The following is a 15000-nucleotide window of genomic DNA, read 5'->3' on the forward strand; positions in this document are numbered from 1 at the left end:
CCGAGTATGGGCCAAACCACTCCTGGCCTCCGACAACCATACAGAAGCGTCTGGTTGGCCGGCCACGACACTACCTACCACACTACTAACCTTATCCCTCACACTTACACTTACACTTAACTACACCGGCCCGGGAACCTTACACGTCACAACACTTGTAAAGTGCTGGCAAGTTGAGCTTAATGAGGACTAATTGAGCCGGGGCAGGACAGTGTTACACTTGTGGGTGTCATTAAGGCTAGATTCTTCACTGAGGCCAAGCTACATATGTACCTTACGTCACCGTCCCCTAATGCGTACGTACCACACGTACGTGGCCTTGACCTCTGAAGTGACCCTTTACGATCGAGTGAAAATGGGCGGGCCATCACGCCCCAAGGGTCGTACCGTCGTGTTCAAGGGTCGTTCTGTCGTGCTCAAGGATCGTGCCATCGCGTTCAAGGGTCGTACCGCCGTGTTCAAGGGTCGTACCGTCGTGCTCAAGGGTCGTACCGCCGTGCTCAAGGGTCGTGCCATCGTGTTCAAGGGTAGTACCGTCGCGCTCAAGGGTCGTACCGTCGCGTTCAAGGGTCGTACCGTCGTGTTCAAGGGCTACAGTATACAAGGGGCGGCAGGAGGAGGGGGAGGGAGACCAGCAAGCCCTAGCCAGCCTTCCGACCAGTTCGTTTTCTTTAACAGCTGCTGCTGCTCCCGGTTGCGTCGCCCCCTGCCATCATGACTACAGATTTTACAGTCAGACTCGGGTCTTATGTTGGCCGGCACCAGCACGTCACCACATACACACACACACACCTGGACATACCACGTCACCACACACACCTGACCAGTGCGTCAACACACACACACACCTGGGTACCAGCACGTCACCACACGCACACCTGGGTACCAGCACGTCACCACACACACACACACACACACACTCATGCATAGCACGTCAACACACACACCTGGGTATACCACGTCACCACACACACACTCATGCATAGCACGTCAACACACACACCTGGGCACCAGCATGTCACCACACACACCCCTGGGTATACCACGTCACCACACACACACACACACACACACACACACACACACACACTCATGCATAGCACGTCAACACACACACCTGGGTATACCACCTCACCACACACACACTCATGCATAGCACGTCAACACACACCTGGGCACCAGCATGTCACCACACACACCCCTGGGTATACCACGTCACCACACACACACACACCTGAGCAACAGCACGTCCACACACACACACACACACACACACACACACACACCTGGGTATACCTTGTCACCACACACACACACACACACCTGAGCAACAGCACGTCCACACACACACACACACACACACGTAACCGCTCAGCTGAGGCACCAAGAACCCGTCATAAGGATTCCTTCGGATACAACACAGTATTTATCAATGTCTGAAACTAGATTTATGTGTTCATTGTGTGTGTGCGAGAGAGAGAGAGAGAGAGAGAGAGAGAGAGAGAGAGAGAGAGAGAGAGAGAGAGAGAGAGAGAGAGAGAGAGTTAAGGGAAAAAACAATAAGGGCAATGAAGATGAAAACAAGACACATATAATGATAAACACACACACACACACACACACACACACACACACCCACACACACACACATACGTAAATGCCCATACACACACACACGCCCAGGCAAACATAAACATACACACACACACAAACAAAAACAAATAAACAAACAAACACCAGGATAAAAATGAGGAAGGAATCAGTGTTATGAGATTACTCCGGGGGGCCTTCCTTTCCTCCCCCCCCCCCCTCATGAATATTAACAAGATGGGGCGCCCCCATGGTTATTACGGAGAGAACCTCTACCTCACATAAATTATGAGGAGAATGACCCCCCCTCATAAATTCTGGCCAAATATCCCATCATTAATAGGAAGCAAAGCTATAAAAGTCGATGAAGACCCACTCCCCACACCCGACACCCCTACAGCGCTCGCCATAAAACCCGGCGTAGTACACTGATATTGAGGGAATTTAAAGAAATTAATAGGAATTAAAAATATATGTTAATATATGGAGGTTATGAGATGGAGGCGTCTTTGCGCGGCGGCCACTCATCCAACTGTGCCCTCACAGCCTGACGAAGGCACAGGCGGACGGACGGTGTGGGGGGGGAGGGGTGACGGAGAGGGCCTTGGTTACGGTAATCCCGGACAAAGTGATGGCGGGGGGGAGGAGGTGGGTAAAGCCTTGTCTTCACACCTCGGCCAGCGACGACGATGGGGGGGCTGGGGGGGGCTGGCTGGGGGGAAGGTAGTAAGTAAGGCTTGGTAGAGAGAGAGAGAGAGAGAGAGAGAGAGAGAGAGAGAGAGAGAGAGAGAGAGAGAGAGAGAGAGAGGAAGGTGGGTCAGGTAAGAGCGATCTTCCCTAGCCTTCATGACTGCCGGCTCCACCGTAACGGCACAAAACGGATCGATGACTGTGTGTGTGTGTGTGTGTGTGTGTGTGTGTGTGTGTGTGTGTGTGTGTCTACAGCTCCCAGGGCGCGCACTCCGGCCACTGGCGGACACCTCAAGACGACCGTTGCTTCCAGCTTGGAGTACGTTCACTCTGAAACTGATCATCCGACTTGTTAAAGGCACGACACACACATCGGCAGCCAATCAGGTTGTGCTGCACGAGACCGTATTGAGTGGGAGAGGGAAAGGGAGAGAGGGAAGGGGAGAGGGAGGAGAGATTGAAGGGGGGGGGGAGAATAAGAAGGCGAGGGGAGGGGGGCGGGCGCGTCATCGAAGTCGTGAGAAAGGATCGGGAGGCAGAGGAGGAGGGAGGCGAGGAGGGGGATATGGGAGGTGGGGGGGGGTGCAGCCAGCGTCGTCGGGCCGGCCAGACGACCTTCGCTACTAAGAATAGGCGGCTGTAGCGAGACCCATGCCCCAGCCGGCGACCCGGAGGAGCCCCCCCTCCCTCTTCTCCCTCTTCCCTTCCCTCTCCCTCCCCTACACACACACACACACACACACACACACACACACACACGCCAAAGGATACTAGAAGTGTTAGACGGGAGGTGATGGGGTGTGTGAGTCACTGTTAGGACGGGGGGGGAGCTGGTGGTGGCTGCTGTCTGTCTATCTGTCTCTCTCTCTCTCTGTCTATATGTCTACTGGTGTACTAGCCTGCTTTACCCTTGACGTCACACTACCGTCTCAACCCCCTCCCCATCCACCAACAACGAAGTCTACTTCTGAGTCAAACAAATAAAGGATCTACGTTATGAAGAGGATTACGTTATACACGCCTTGCACTCCAAACCCCTAGCTATTGTATCCCTCAACTAAGACATCACGAAAATGCTCTGCTTATTATGTACACATATTTACACACAAAATACAGATAACATAATATTAGACTAACCGGATGGCCATATGTAAGAGCGCGCGCGCGCGTGTGTGTGTGTGTGTGTGTGTGTGTGTGTGTTTAGTCTTACCAAAAGAGGCAATTGTCTCAGCGTATTTCGTAGCGGTACGCTCTATGCGTGCCTCCTACCACCCACACCCCTAGCAACACACGCCCTTCACCCTCATTACCATAGAGCGTTCCATCTCTGTGTACTTCTTACGCATTAAAAGATTTATTAACTCTACAATTAATTGTCTTTATTTCACCTTTGTTTTTAACATTCCCAGCTAACTTCCAAATAAACCAAAAAAATCTGGTCACATATCTATCAAACAAAGAAAACCCCCCCTCGGGTTGGATGAACAGCTGGGCTGACTGTGGACCGACTGCCTCGACCAGGAGTCGAACCTATGCGCTCGACCCTTTGAGCGAGGACCCGTGAATGCGTCACGGTCAGGAACGCTGACCGTTACACCACGGAGGGCCCTGTTGTAATGTGTAATTGATTATCTTTCTGCGCTGCTTAGTATACGATGGAAAAAAGCTCCCAGCTTGAACTTTAAGCTTCCAAAGTTGTGTTTCCTCAACGACAGCTTCGGTCACCTCACAATGAGGTAGTGATGATGATGTCTGCGGTTCTTCCTCGTTCGCTTATTAAATGTTGAGGTTGTTGATCTAGGGTTGTGAATGGAGATGAAGAAAAGTGTATTTATATCGAATGTGGTACGTCATGATGGTAATAATAATAATAATGATGGTTACCTATCATTATTATTCATTATTATTATTATTATTACTACTATCATTATTATCATTATTACTACTACTACTATAAACAGTGGTAACATTAGAAGTGGCGATGATAATAATAATAATAATAATAATAATAATAATAATAATAATAATAATAATAATAATAATAAACGTGTTTTTTTTTAATCAATTACCTATAGGCCTAAGAAATTGTGATAATACTGGAGGCGGGACGAAAGCTGAGGAAGCGTGTGAGGGAATATGAGAGATGATAAGTGCAAGACACAACCCATGTGTGGAGGGACATAATTAAATATAATAGATAAGAACACACACACACACACACACACACACAAAGAATTATTTCCATTACTTTTTTAAGTAAAAGCCTTACATAAAATAGCTCCCGTTACGCACGCCAGTGACTGGCACTTCTAAAATCAAATTTGCGAGACCTTATCATCTACATATGTAAATATTCCGTTACCCACGGGTTAAAATAGAAATGAAAAAATATATAAATATAAATAAAACGGTTGATGGAGAGAGCTGGCAACTCCAGAGGTATGCCAGAAGCCACCATATGATTGATCTCTTCAAATACACGGGAGGTAGGGGAGACAATGGCTCGGCCGACACACACACACACACACACACACACACACATATATCTTAACGTTGTCTTGAAAGTGTAATGACCAGTGGATGCCCGGTACCTGCCTGCGGGACGCGAAGACTAATAGTTCGGTGGATCGGCGACCATTACAAAAGGAGTGGGGTCGGGGGTGAGGAGGAGGATGGGGTGGGGTGAACACACCCCGGTAGAGTCTCTCTCTCTCTCTCTCTCTCTCTCTCTCTCTCTCTCTCTCTCTCTCTCTCTCTCTCTCTCTCTCTCTAGCCTTAAAAGGCAGGGCCAGCCAGGGCTAGCGCGTAGCGCTTACCGCTGGGGATGGAGTGAGGGAGCGTCTGTGGAGTGTGTGTGTCACCTGGGGAGGAGGGAGGTAATGGGGTGTAGTGGGGAGTGGAGCAGGTAGGAAAGTACTGGTGGCTGCTGGGGTAAGTAAGTGCGGGAGGTGGGTGTGTCACTGGCCAGGCAGGGGAGAGGTAGGTAATGGGTCACAGGACAAGCGGAGAGGTAAGTAGTAGGTCACGGGCCAGGATGGTGGGGAGGTAATGGGTTACTGACCAGGCCAGGCGGATGGGGAGGTAAGTAGCGGGTCACGGGCCAGGCGGTGTGGGGAGCAGACAATGGGTCACGGGCCAGGTGGTGTGGGGAGCAGGCAATGGGTCACGGGCCAGGTGGAGTGGGGAGCAGGCAATGGGTCACGGGCCAGGTGGAGTGGGGAGCAGGCAATGGGTCACGGACCAGGTGGAGTGGGAAGCAGGCAATGGGTCACGGGCCAAGTGGAGCGGGGGGGAAAGGTAGCGGGTCACGGGCCAGGCGGTGTGGGGAGCAGGTCATGGACCAGGTGGAGCAGGGGGGGGGGCAGGTAGCGGGTCACGGGCCAGGCGGTGTGGGGAGCAGGTAGCGGGTCACGGGCCAGGCTGGGCGGGCGGGCTGGGCTGGGCTGGGCGGAGAGGAGGGAGAGGAGGAGGAGGAGGAGGAGGAGGAGGAGGAGGGAGCGCGGCACCCATCGCCAGAAGGCTGGACGACCTTGAGATTAACGATGACACATACAGTATGTTGATAAGCCTACCCGCCCCGCCTCGCCCCGCCCCGCCCCACCTCGCCCCGCCCCGACCCCTCGAGTAGGTCGGGCCAGTCAAGGCTAGAGGAGGAGGTGGAGGAGGAGGAGGAGGAGGAGGAGGAGGGGAATGGGTGTGGGTTAAGGGGGAGGGGAAGGGATAAAATAGGCTGGGGTAGGTCTCCCCTCACCCTTCCCCTCCCCTCCCCTCACAACCCTTAAGGCCCGGGGAGCGAGCCGCCAGCTGGCCCCCCCTCCCCCTCCCCTCCCCTCATAAGACCACACCCACGCCACGTTATCACTACACCCCCTCTCCCCCTCCACACCCCACCCCCCCAACATGAAGACTGAGGCAGAGGCCTACTACAACCCATAACCTAAATATAAAACCCCCCTCACTCCCTCCCCTCCCTTCCCCCCCCCCCTTAATAATAACCCTACCATCTGTTGAGATCAATACGACCTTCCAACAACCCATGACCAAGGCAGCTACAGCACTGTACACGTTATGTACAGGAATCTTCCTGTACTTCCTGAGTGTACAATACTATAATACCTTAGCCAGAGTATACATCCTGAGTGTACAACCTTGTAACACCCTAGCCAAAGAGCACACAAGTAGTACATCCTGAATATACAACCCTATAACAACCCAGCCAGAGTGTACACAAGTAGTACATCCTGAGTGTACAACCCCGTAACCCAGGCAGAGTACACAAGTAGTACTGAGTGTACAACCCTGTAACACCCAAGCCAGAGAGTACACAAGTAGTACATCCTGAGTGTACAACCATGTAACACCCCAGCCAGAGTGTACACAGGCAAGGATCTGTTCTGGTCGGCGGGTGTTATCATGAGTGAACAGGCAGGAGAACTGTTCTCTGGCGGATCACCTCGTCGCGGACCATCGCGGACCACCTGTTATATCTAGTCCTGTTCGTGTGTATATCGATCTTTTATTTTTTCCTTTAAAAAGTTGTGAACACACTAACCTATTTCCGGAGGTCAGTTAGATAAAAAAGAAATGTGTGTGTGTGTGTGTGTGTGTGTGTGTGTGTGTGTGTGTGTAAGAGGGGCCCCCAACAGACCACACAACCCACCAACTTTCCCTGTATAGGCAGACGACATCCACGAGAAAGAGGGTTGTGTGTGTGTGTGTGTGTGTGTGTGTGTGTGTGTGTGTGTGTGTAAGGGGGATTGTTGACCACGTGGAGGTGGAAGGGGTGGGTGGAGGAGGAGGGGAGGAGGGAGGTGTGAGTAGGGAGGGACAGATGGTAAAGGAACAGTTTGGTGGCACAGACACAGGAGCCACCACCACGAACTACCACCAGTCACGACGACCACCACCACGCCTTCACACTGTAGGCCTACACACACACACACACACACACACACACACACACACACACACTGGCCCTCGCCTGAAATTGGTCTTCGGTACAACACAAGCGGGTGTTTCCACCCCTTCCATGTGGAGTGCGTCTGCGGTGTGTGTGTGTGTGGGGGGGGAGAAGGCATGTGTGTCAAACGGAACTGTTGTGGACGGCGGCACGCGCTCCTCCTCCACACACTAGCTAGGCCTCTGGCCTGGGGGGAAGGAGGGAACCTACCAACACTACACCACACGGGCGGTAGGTAGCCTCGCCACAAACGACGGAGAACAGAAGAGAAGATAACGAAGGAACAGAACCTGAGGGGGGGGGGGGTCACGACCCGTACACTCGAAGGAGGACCAAACACGACAACACCAGCAGGTGACCCCACACACGACAACACCAGCAGGCGACCCCACACACGACAACACCAGCAGGTGACCCCACACACAACACCAGCAGGCGACCTCACACACGACAACACCAGCAGGTGACCCCACACACGACAACACCAGCAGGTGACCCCACACACGACAACACCAGCAGGTAACCCCACAGACGACAGCACCAGCAGGTGACCTCACACACGACAACACCAGCAGGTGACCTCACACACGACAACACCAGCAGGCGACCTCACACACGACAACACCAGCAGGCGACCCCACACACGACAACACCAGCAGGTGACCCCACACACGACAACACCAGCAGGCGACCCCACACACGACAACACCAGCAGGTGACCTCACACACGACAACACCAGCAGGTGACCTCACACACGACAACACCAGCACGTAACCCCACAGACGACAGCACCAGCAGGTAACCCCACACACGACAACACCAGCAGGTAACTTCACAGACGACAGAGGGACACGCCATAGACGAAACGACGACCACTTGCCCTGGCACAACCCTAGTGCAGACAGGTGCGTCTACATGAGCCAGGTGGGTGTGGGTGGGGTTAAGGAGGGGTACTGTAACACTTAGCTGGGGGGTGGCACTGTTCCCCCCCACATGGCACTGTTCACCTTACCCCCTCCCCCCTCCACACACACACACACACACACACACACACACACACACACACACATCCACACTGCCTATTGATCTCCCCGTCCTGTCTTGTACCCTTCTCCTAATGTCCCCCATTACCCCACCCCAGCTGCCCTTCTTCCTCCAACCACCATTGAGGCCTGCGGTGCCCTATGGTGTCAGTCCCACCACAATACCAGGACCCTGCACTAGGTCAGTCACTGTCCCTCTGTGGTGTGTGTGTGTGTGTGTGTGTGTGTGTGTGTGTGTGTGTGTGTGTGTATTCCATCAGTGCCCTGGCCAATGGTGACGCCCTGGGTACTGCTAGCACCTTGGACACTGCTGGCACCCTGGCCACTGCTGGCACCTAGGTCACTGCCACCACCCCTGGGCACTGTTGGCACCTTTAGCCACTGTTGGAACAGGGTATATAGTTGTCACCCCCGGCCAATGTTGGCACCTTGGTCACTGCCACCACCCCCTGGGCACTGTTGGCACCTTTAGCCACTGTTGGAACAGTGTATATAGTTGTCAACGCCGGCCAATGCTGGCACCTTGGTCACTGCCACCACCCCCCTGGGCACTGTTGGCACCTTTAGCCACTGCTGGCATGCAAACCACCTGTGCCTCGGGCACTGTGTGCAAGACGGACGACATCAAAGACCACAGGGACACCTGACCATGTTGGTCGCCACACTCCAGGCTCAATATACTTGCAGAAGCAGGAGGAAGAAGAAGAAAAAAATACACACACACAAATATCCAACCCCAGGTGTCGGTGTGTACACACACACACACACACACACACACACACACACACACACACACAGGAGGCCACAGGCAATGCGTAAGCGACGTGGTGTGTGTCTCTCCAGCAGCCAGTGGAATCAGTGGCCACCTGCTTCAAGTGGAGGGAGGGACTGGGGGTTGAGGAGGGAGGGAGGGAGGGAGGGAGGGAGGGATGGATGGAGGGAGGGAGGGAGGGAGGGAGGGAGGGAGGGATGGAGGGAGGGAGGGAGGGAGGGAGGGAGGGATGGAGGGAGGGAGGGATGGATGGAGGGAGGGAGGGATGGATGGAGGGAGGGATGGAGGGATGGAGGGATGGAGGGAGACGTTTATAAGCGTCTTGATGGCGTGGTTAACTCAGGCGTAATCATTATTTGCGGTGGGTCTATGATATGCTCAACTCATTGCCCCTCTCAGGTAGAGAAAAGGCCCCTCTCAGGTAGAGAAAAAGGCCCCTCTCAGGTAGAGAAAAGGCCCCTCTCAGGTAGAGAAAAAGGCCCCTCTCAGGTAGAGAAAAGGCCCCTCTCAGGTAGAGAAAAAGGCCCCTCTCAGGCTGAGAAAAGGCCCCTCTCAGGCTGAGAAAAGGCCCCTCTCAGGCTGAGAAAAAGCCCCTCTCAGGTAAAGAAAAAGCCCCTCTCAGGTAAAGAAAAAGCCCCTCTCAGGTAAAGAAAAAGCCCCTCTCAGGTAAAGAAAAAGCCCCTCTCAGGTAAAGAAAAGGCCCCTCTCAGGTAAAGAAAAGGCCCCTCTCAGGTAAAGAAAAGGCCCCTCTCAGGCAGGAAAAAAAAAGGCCCTCTGTTAAACCTCATAGGAGAGTCGAGGGGCTGTCTGAAATAAAACGTAGGTTAGTCTGGATTTAAATATCACTTTACCACTGAGGAAGGAACTGGTCTGCTCTTGTGATCAAGGACTACCTGCCTGCCTCTCTCTCTCTCTCTCTCTCTCTCTCTCTCTCTCTCTCTCTCTCTCTCTCTCTCTCTCTCTCGTGTGCTGTTGTAAGATGCTCGTTCATACATAATTAAGTCCCCCAAGCGTGGCGTCACGTGTCTTGATTATAACGCTCTCTGCTTTCGTGTTAAAATAAAATCACGGTGGGTGTGGGTTCTGCCAGACGTGCAGTGTGTGTGTGTGTGTGTGTGTGTGTGTGTGTGTGTGTGTTGGGTTGGGGGGGGGGGGGGGGTAAGAGCTGCTGGTTCCTCTGTCAGCAGGCCAACCCTGCACCCCCAGTACTCCCGTCCTCCTCCATCCCTCCCCCTCTATCTATCCTTCCCTCCTAGCCTGCCTAACCTAACCCCCCACCCCCAGCTCTCGTCTTAGCCTATCCTTCCCTCCTAGCCTGCCTAACCTACCCCCCCCCCCGCCTCTCGTCTTAGCCTATCCCTGCCTTTAGCTTGCCTATCCCCCCATCCCCAGCCCAATCCACCCGCCAGAGGCGAACCAGCCCACTATCCATCCCCCCCCACCCCCCTCTCCAAGCCCCAACCAACCCGATCTGTCCTAAGCCTACCTATCACTCCCCCCCCCCCCCCGACAAGACTGACCACCCCCTGCTCCTAGGTCTGTCCCTACCCAGCACATAACGACCCTCCATTCTCTGTTCTAGTTAACCCTACCCTAGGCCTACCTAAACCCCACCCCCCGCTCCAGGGAACTACCCAGACAATCCTCGAGGCCTACCTAGCCATCGTTCGAGGCCTACCTAGCCATCCTTCGAGGCCTACCTAGCCATCCGTGAGGCCTACCTAGCCATTCCCCAGTCCTACCTAGCCATTCCTTGAGGCCTACCTAGCCATCGTTCGAGGCCTACCTAGCCATCCGTGAGGCCTACCTAGCCATTCCCCAGTCCTACCTAGCCATCCGTGAGGCCTACCTAGCCATTCCCCAGTCCTACCTAGCCATCCGTGAGGCCTACCTAGTCATCCCCCAATCCTACCTAGCCATCCTTCGAGACCTACCTAGCCATTCCCCAGTCCTACCTAGCCATCCTTCGAGGCCTACCTAGCCATTCCCCAGTCCTACCTAGCCATCCTTGAGGCCTACCTAGCCATCTTCCAGGCCTACCTAGCCATTAACCAGTCCTAGTTCCACCTCAGGACTACCATCAGTGTGGCTGGTGATGCAGGAATTTGGGTGTAGTGCCCCCAGCAGGTGGGGGTGTAGGGCTCCCAGCTGCAGCAGGATGGGGTGGGGTGTAGCTTCGCCAAGGGTGTGGTGCACCGTGTGTGTGTGTGTGTGTGTGTGTGTGTGTGTGTGAATCCCCAACAGAGGGGTGTGGCAACACCTGAGGGGTGTAACACTACCAAGAGTGGCAACGATGACGGGTGGAGCGAGGGCTGGGTGTAGCAGGTGTCGCGGGTTTAGCGAGTGCCAGGTGTGCTGAGCGTCGCGAGGACTGGGTGTACTGGGGTGTGGCGAAGGCGTGGGTGTACTGGGGTGTAGCGGCCTGGGTGCTGCTAGCAGACCACCCTCACCAGTCCAACCTCACGGTCAAATCACTAGGCCTGAGGGGAAGGGGAAAGGGGGAGGGGGAGGGGGTTGGGGGGGGAGACCGTGACTACCTTGGAGGGAGGGAAGGAGGGAGGGAAGGAGGGAGGGAGGGAGGGAGGGAGGGAGGGAGGGAGGGAAGGAGGGAGGGAGGGGTGCACCGCCGCCTCACACCCCTGGGGAGGATAGTATTCATCGCCGCGCCCCTAACCATCCATCCACCCCATCACCCCATCCCCCTTAACCGTGAACCTTGTTAATGAACCCAGTCTTACTCTTTCTGGGGTTAAACTATTTTTTCCTTACCCATTAACTACTCGTTAACACGCGCCACCATAACCGCTGGTTAACACGTGCCATCATAACCGCTAGTTAACACGCGCCACCATAACCGCTGGTTAACACGTGCCACCATAACCGCTGGTTAACACGTGCCACCATAACCGCTGGTTAACACGTGCCACCATAACCGCTGGTTAACACGTGCCACCATAACCGCTGGTTAACACGTGCCACCATAACCGCTGGTTAACACGTGCCACCATAACCGCTGGGTCATCATTTACTCGCATGAAAGCAAGAGGGGCGTACAATCACGGGTACCAGGTCACCTGTGTGCCCGTGTGTGTGTGTGTGTGTGTGTGTGTGTGTGTGTGTGTGTGTGTACCTGTCCATTATAGGAAGTCAAGATGCCATAAAAATTTCATTTTAAAAGGCCCTCTGGGAGCCGGGCCGGGCCATATTATATGATGGGTAGGGGGAAAAGAGGAGGGGGAGAGGGGCGGCCAGCATATGTGGTAGGGGGGGGAAAAGGGAGGTGGAAGGGGCTGGGGAGGCGGCAGATAAGGGGAAGGGGGGAGGAGGAGGGGAGGGGGAGCCTCCTCTACCAGCCTAGCCGGACATAATTACCCCCCCCCCCAAGTAGGCGCAAGAGGCACCACCCATCAAAGCAGCTTGTGCGCCCCCCTCCCCCCTTCCCCTACTCTCTCTCTCTCTCTCTCTCTCTCTCTCTCTCTCTCTCTCTCTCTCTCTCTCTCTCTCTCGTAATGACGGGAGATGCCGTATGTGTGCGCTCCCGGGCGCCGGCAACTCGCCCCGCCCCCCCACACACCTTCACCTTAACCCACCCACCCAACCCCAGTCCGCCCCCTCCTCCTCCCTCGTCATTAACACGAAGGGTAAGCCTCCCTCCCTCCCTCCCTCTTCCTACCCATCCTCCCTCCCTCCCTCCCTCTTCCTACCCATCCTCCCTCCAACCTCCTCCTCCTCCTCCTCTTCCCCACCACCTCCCTCAACCTCAAGCCATCAGGTTCACCTTTGAAGCGAGGGCTGGAGGCGCCACGCCCCGTCGCCCTGCCTCAAAAGAGACGGTGCCACACTTGTGTTCACCATTTACCACAGCCCGGCTTTATGCCCCCCCACCACCATACACACACACACACACACACACACACACACACACACACATAATTAAGACAATTACCCTCAATCCTGGGGTGGAAGAATTAGGAAGGGGGGGGAGGGGGTTGGGCTGGGCTGGTTGCCTGGTGCCAGTAGAGAGAGAGAGAGAGAGAGAGAGAGAGAGAGAGAGAGAGAGAGAGAGAGAGAGAGATGGGGCGCCCGCCCCCCCCCCCCCCTTAAGAGTGCATAACCCCCTTTCCCCATATAGCACAAATAGGCAATTACCAAGAGATAATCACACTAACTAGTTAACTAGTCACTGTTATGATCCCCCCCCTCCCTCCCTCCACTCCTCCACCTGAATTCAATAAACCCGTTCTTTACATCATCTATATAATTTTACAGACATACAGACACAGACACACAGACACATTAAGAATATGCTGCACAGACATACCCACAGACACAGACATCCATCCTAAACTATTCCAAAATTATAATCAGCTGCACAGACATACATAGACACACACATACATCCTAGACGACTCCAAAATCATAATCCGCTCCTTATCTCTGGGCATCGCATTTAAAAGAAGCCTTAAGAATCACTGATAAGAAATATCCAGAGGAAGGGCATCACAGATGGTCTTGCCCCTGCAGCAGTTCTACCCACCTCCCTCACAAGACCAGCAGACGCGACACGCGATGGTCCTTGAAGGCCATATATTCTGTAGGGGAGTGGTTCTCCCAGCCATGTCTCCCTCACGTGTCTATGAGCTGAGTTTGGTGGGGCCGTTCGAACCTCAGCGAAGAGGAATAACATCCGTTTCTTACTCCTCCTCCTCTTCTTCTTCCTCCTTCTCCTCCTCTTCTTCCTCCTTCTCCTCCTCTTCTTCCTCTTCCTGCTCCTCGTCCTCCTCCTCTTCTTCTTGCTCTTTCTGCTGGCTGCTGCTGCTCCTCGCCCTCTACCTCCTCCTCTTCCTCTTTCTGCTGGCTGCTGCTGCTCCTCGCCCTCTTCCTCCTCCTCTTCCTATTCTTCTTCCTCTTTCTGCTGGCTGCTGCTGCTCCTCGCCCTCTTCATCCTCCTCCTCCTTTCTTACACTGTTACCAGGTGAGGTGGAAAGGTCAGTTGGAAAGGGAGTCCGGCCAGCCAGCCCGACCTCAGAGCAGGAGGCCTGTCTAGGATGACGGCAATGGCTTGACTGAGACGTGGACAGAGGCGAGACAGACAGACGGACGGACGGACAGAGAGAGAGGGGGAGGAGAGGGGGAGGAGAGGGGGCGTGTTACGGGCATCCATGGACGACCCTCTTCTTCTGTCCAGAGAGAGAGAGAGAGAGAGAGAGAGAGAGAGAGAGAGAGAGAGAGAGAGAGAGAGAGAGAGAGAGAGAGAGAGAGAGAGAGAGGCGCTTCCAAACTTCATGGCACATTTCACTTGATAAAGTGATCCCAATCAGTTAACGCGAGTTGTTTACGATGAAGCCAAGACGGAGGTAATTACGTCTGACGTACGTACGTATGTAGCGTTTAACGGGAACCTAACGGAACTACCGTTTTTTGTTCCTTAAAAAAAAGGAAAAAAAAATGACAGGCTGGATATTACACACACACACACACACACACACACACACAAACACACACACACACCCATGATGACGTATTATAGAACACATACTCTCTCTCTCTCTCTCTCTCTCTCTCTCTCTCTCTCTCTCTCTCTCTCTCTCTCTCTCTCTCTCTCCGGGAGAATACACATATTCATCTGCCAAAGTCCAAACGCACGTGTGTGTGGGGTTGTTATATATGTACTGGAGACGTATTAAAAAGGCAAAAACTCACCCCAGACACAAGCCACCGTCACAAAACCCAAAGGAACAGGAGGACGAGAGGGAGGTGGGTGATGCCCACACCCTCACCCAGCCCACAGTCGCCCCTCACCCATCCCTCCAGGGGAGCTGCCGTGGGGGTGTGGGCGCTGGAGTGGGGTGGGGTGGGTTTGAGGCAGGTGGTGACACCTGTCGTAATTAAGCCACAGCGCGACAGGTTAGCAACGCTATATCTGGACCACATCTAATACACT

At 54.1% G+C, this 15000-nt stretch overlaps 1 protein-coding gene across 1 annotated transcript in view; it reads right to left on the reverse strand.

Moving 5' to 3' along the window:
* Positions 1-15000, reverse strand: part of Snoo (Sno oncogene) — a 320342-nt gene that overhangs the window by 141708 nt on the left and 163634 nt on the right. The window lies entirely within an intron of this gene.

This window comes from Panulirus ornatus, chromosome 13 (assembly GCF_036320965.1).
Source record: "Panulirus ornatus isolate Po-2019 chromosome 13, ASM3632096v1, whole genome shotgun sequence".
NCBI classification, from domain to species: domain Eukaryota; kingdom Metazoa; phylum Arthropoda; class Malacostraca; order Decapoda; family Palinuridae; genus Panulirus; species Panulirus ornatus.